This window comes from Mirounga leonina, unplaced genomic scaffold (genome assembly GCF_011800145.1).
Source record: "Mirounga leonina isolate KUSES-001 unplaced genomic scaffold, KU_Mleo_1.0 Mir_125, whole genome shotgun sequence".
In the NCBI taxonomy this organism is placed as follows: domain Eukaryota; kingdom Metazoa; phylum Chordata; class Mammalia; order Carnivora; family Phocidae; genus Mirounga; species Mirounga leonina.
Genome location: NW_023270305.1, coordinates 8314340 through 8319810, shown reverse-complemented (window position 1 = coordinate 8319810; position 5471 = coordinate 8314340).

Here is a 5471-nt window from a genome sequence, read left to right as displayed (position 1 = left end):
CCCCCGGGGGGGCTGGTCGGGGATGGGGGTGTGGGGGGGAGGTGAGGGGGTGGGGGACTGGTGGCCAGCGTCTTCTGGATGGCAGACAGAATCCAAGTGCCTGCAGCCCCCAGCCAGCTCCCGTCCCCAGCGTTAGGTTTGTGTCCCTCGAAGCTCTCTGGGATGAGGGCAGGCGGGGGTGCTCCTGCCGGTCCCACCCCAGCTGGGCCACAGTCACCAGCTGCTGCATGCTGACACGTCCCTACAAGCCCCATTCTGTGCCCCTGGGTGATGGAGGCTGCTGCAGATGGGCCTAGGGCCAGGTCAGGCCTGGGGCTGGGGCTGGGGCTGGGGCATGAGGGGCAGGAGGAGCAGGAGGGAGGACCTGGGCCTGGGGGTGGGCCCTGCTCTGGGTCGCTGGTCCTTCATGGCCTCCTCCAAGACCCACTCCTCCGCATGTGGCTCAATTCCAGCGGGTTTGAGCACTGCTTTTCATTTCATCTGACTTCTTTCCAGGGCCAGTGCTGGAGCAGAGTTTTCTGGGATGATGGAAATGTTCTGAGTCTGCACCATCCAGCACATAACCCCTGACCAAAGGTGGCCGTTGAGCGCTTGCAATGTGGCTTTTGTGCCTAAGGAATGGAATTTTATGTTTTGCTTGATTTTAATTAGTGTAAATACAAATTGTCAAGTGTGGCTAGTGGGCAACTGAATGGAGAGTGCAGTCCTCCCCCCCTTTTTTTAAAAGATTTTATTTATTTATTTATTTAGACAGAGAGAGAGACACAGCGAGAGAGGGAACACAAGCAGGGGGAGTGGGAGAGGGAGAAGCAGGCTTCCCGCAGAGCAGGGAGCCCCAAGCGGGGCTCGATCCCAGGACCCTGGGACCATGTCCTGAGCCGAAGGCAGACGCCTAACGACTGAGCCACCCAGGTGCCCCCCAGCTTTTTAAAGATTTATTTATTTGAGAGAGAGCATGCATGCATGCACCAGTGGGGGAAGGGGCAGACGGAGAGAGTCCTCAAGCTGACTCCCCGCCAATCACAGAGCCCAAAGTAGGGCTCCATCCCACGACCCATGAGATCATGACTTGAGCCAAAACCAAGAGTCCCACACCCAGTGGACTGAGCCACCCAGGCGCCCCCCACATGGACGTGCAGCTGATGGGCAGGGCCTTGTTGGGTCCATTGCTGTTCTCCTTCTCACAGTGTCTTCCACGGGCCTATGATAGCCCCTCAACCAGGCCAAGGCTGACTCCCGTTCTGCCCTCCTGAGCCTCTCTGGGCTACTGTTGGGTCTGAGGACCAACTTCCCCACCTCTGATACCAGGAATAAAGTCACATTTCGGAGCATGTCCACGCCAGGCTTTGGAGACATTTCCTACCCTCAGCAGAAAGCCAGCAGGTATCCAGCATCTCCACCCCATTGTGGTGCCACAGGGACCCCACAGAAGCCCTGCAAAACACCCTGTCAGAGACCTGTAATATTTCTGTAGGAACTCTGCAAGGGCCATACTCGGAATGGAGCATTTTCATGAATCCCTGGATACACCACCTGGAATGAGCTGACTTCTGTGCATCTGTGTGTCTCAGCCCTTCTGGTGGTCATTCAAGGCCAAGTTCAGTGTCGCTTTCCCAAACAAATGTGAGGTTTTACTCTCTTGCTCTTTCCAACTTCACTTGCCTGCTGCATATCCCTTTCTTAAAACTTCTGTCGGTGTCCCCTGTGGGATGAAAGTTCTCCACTCCTGCCACCCTAGGGGCACAAATGAGGTCTTCCACCACTCCACAGCACGGCAGGACTTCCGGGCAGCACAGAGCCTCCCTGCCCCCACTGGGTGAGCCGTGCTCAGGAATAAGCGGCATCTGCTGGGCAGTGCTGTGTTCTCTCCCCGCAGGCCCAGGGGGCGTCTGTCCCGCCTGCTCGCACCTTTGTCACCTGCTCCTTCCACTTCTGCGGCCCATGCATCCCAAATTGGCAGAACCCTCGAAGCACCACCTCGGGGCTGGGCCACCCAGGCAGGTCCTCTCTCTTTCCAGTCTGCATCACGTTTTGTCACCTGGGCCTTAAGGTAGTTAGCTGCTGATGTCGGGCTGTCATTAAGTTCTTTATTCAGAAAAATAAAATGAGGGCGCCTGGGTGGCTCAGTTGGTTAAGCGACTGCCTTCGGCTCAGGTCATGATCCCAGGGTCCTGGGATCGAGTCCCACATCGGGCTCCCTGCTCGGCAGGAAGCCTGCTTCTCCCTCTCCCACTCCCCCTGCTTGTGTTCCTGCTCTCGCTGTCTCTGTCAAATAAATAAATAAAATCTTAAAAAAAAGAAAAAGAAAATGAAACAAAACTCTTTTCAGTTTTTGTCTCTAATCCTTATGTCCACACAGCCTCAAAAGCTAGCCCAGGGGACCAGATGAGGTCACATCCCTCCATGGCGCTGTGTTCTCCCCACCCCTTAGCCAAATACCTCTTGCCCCGGTGACTTCCCTTCTTCGGCACCATCGCCTCCCCAAATAAATGAAAGGGGAAAAGAAAACCTTTGGGCAAACCTACTCGCTGAAAAGGATACCCATAGGACTGCCAAAGAAACTGTCAGTCTCGTCCAGAGGGTCTGTTTAGGGGGGCCCTTCCCATTCATCCTGCATATGTGGGGTCCCACTTCACTTCAACCCTAAGTACAGATCCCGGAACATGGCCAGAGTGGGACCTGTTGAAGGTCATGTGGTCAGTGCCAGGGGCAGTACCACAGTTTTCCATGTATCAAGCCTCTATGTCTTCTACTACCCACATGATTCTTGACGGCAAGGATGAGTGGGGGTTATTTATTACAATCCCCCAAAGGACTTTTCGACACCCCCTACCCCTGCAGGATGGGATGTACACATTCCGCCTTCAGGCGTGATCGGCAAGAAAGGAGTTCCGGGACCCACCATACCACCCCTCGCTGTATCAAGGCCAAGAGGACCCTTGTTCAATGGTGTGGCTGCCCTGGGACCCTGGCCAGGCTGTTCCCAGGTATGAGGAGACTGGTGGCTGCTTTGAGGGGTGTCTGGGTTCTGGTTCTCTCCTCTCGGGCCCCCAGAGGCCATCCACATGAGGAGCAGGAAGGGGATTCCTCCTCTTCCTCCACGGGACGTCCTGGTTGACACAGAACCATAGCGCACCCGCAGAGCCAACCCCAGAGCGAGGGTGACCACAAGCGAGGCCTTCCCCGGGCCCCCAGGGTGGGTCCCAGCAGAGGCCTCCAGGCTGCTGGGCGGATGCGGGGACAGGAATCTGCTCCTGGCTCTGGCTCTGTGCTGGAGGCATGTGGAGTTCAGAATCGATTAGCTTGATTTGGGGTCAGACTGTTCTGCACCCCAGAATTTACTGAGATATTCTCAAGCTCAGAGATTCCCTTTTTTTTTTTTTTAATGTTTTAAATTGAAGTACAGTTGATGCACGACATGCCATTAGTTTCAGGCGTACAACACAGTGATCTGACACCTCTGTGCGTGAAGCTGTGCTCACAATTAGTGTAGCCCGCATCCATCACCATCCAGCGCTGCTGTAATACCATTGGCTACGTTCCCTGTGCTTACAGAGACTCCGGGCTGTGTCCAGTCTCCCAAGAAGCCCATCAAAGGCATTCCTCATTTCTGCTTGTGGTTTTGATCTTTAGCATTTCTTTTGGTTCTTAGAATTCCCATATCTCTGTACATTGCCCATCTGTTCTTGCATCGTGTCTACTTTATTTATTAGCGTCATTAGCATCTTAATTATAGTTATTTTAAATTGCTGGTCTGCTAATTCCAACATTCTAGCCATGTCTGTTCTGATGCTTGCTCTGTCTCTTCAAACTGTTTTGTTTTGTTTGCCTTTTAGTACGCCTTGTAACTTTTTCTTGCTGGCTGTACATGATGTATTGGATAAAAGCAATTGCTATAAGTAGGCCTCTAGTGATGTGGTTGTGAGGTATGGAGTGAAGGGAACGTTCTATGGTCCTGTGATTAAGTCTTGGTCTTTCAGTGAGCCTATGCCTCTGCGCTGTGAACTTCACAAGTGTTTCTCCATCTTTCCTCCCTGCTTAGGTGGGACAAGATGACTAGACTGGGTTGAGTTGGGTATTTCCCTTCCCCTAGGTCAGTAAGGCTCTGACAAAACCCCAGAGGTTAGGCTCTGCTGAGCTAGTTTCCCCCAGGGTAGGGCTTGTCAAGAAGAACTTTCAAAATGGTTCCTTTCCCCTCTCCCTGCCGGAAGCAAGGGGATTTTTCTCTGCTTTTCACTGTGGCAACCTGGGAGCCCTTGGAGATAAAACTCACAAAAGTACCCCTCTCCCCAGGACTGGGTCCCCTGCAGTTCTTCTCTCTCAGCCTTGTCCTCACTGAGCCTCCAGCCATCTGTCCATCACCGTTCCGTTTCCCTGACCAGCAGGATCCCATGGAAGTTTCTGTCCCTGCCACCTGCAGCGCATTGCCCCATCACTCTCCCGGTTCTGGGGGCAGTGGTTTGCTCGGTGGCCCACCTCTCTGAAGGATCTAAGAAGAGGTGTTGAGTTTTCAGTTTGTCCGGCTTTTTACTTGTTGTTAGGAGTAGCGACTTGTAGCTTTGTACATGCGGGAAAGAGGAAGTGCCCTCACAAGTTTATAGACACGCATTTTTATATATGGACATTTTCCCCCTGAGAAAATTATCTATAGGTTTCATCAGACGCTCCAATAACTCTGAGTCCTTTGTCACTGAGCCAGGTGGTGGATAGAAGGAAGGTTTGCTTTGGGAGCCATGGCTTAGAGTTCTCACCTGATTCCAAATTACTGTGTGAACTGGACAAGCCACTTTATGCTAAGCTTCTCTCTAAAACAGGACAATAGCCCTTGTCTTGTGTGGTGAGTTAAAAACATGTTCACAGTCATGTCCACACATTTTTTGACATGCTTCCCATCCAAAGGCTGAATCTAATTGTCTTCCCTTCAATATCGGGCGGCTTTGATGACATGCTTCCAATGAAGAGAGGCAGAAATGATACTGTGCGGCCCCAGATTCTAAGTTAGAAAAGGGGATATGGTGTCTGCCCAGCTTTCTCTTGCCCAGGAGCCCCGAGTGCATGGAAAAAGCCTGGCTACCCAGCAGCTGCCCCCGAGAGAGGTGGGTGTGAGGAGTCCCAGCTGTTCCTGCCCCCAGCTGTTGGCTCTTCCCAGGCCAGACCCAGCATGTGAGTGGCCTCAGATGATGAGTGCACGCAGCCTTCCAGCTGATGCCAAGTGGAGCACAGACAAGCTGGCCGCACTGAGCCCTATTCACAAGGAAGTCAATGTGTTTGGGTGGTTAGTTAGGCAGCATTAGATGATAACCCAACACCCTGCCTATCTTTGAGGAACGTTGTAAGCACCACTTAGCACAATACCTTCCACATGGTAGGCACTCAGTGAAGCTCAATACATGTGATCTGGAAACTGGGGTGGGTGTGAGCAACTGTTGGTCACGTGACAGGATAACCTGGTCACTCCTGCTGGGAGTTCT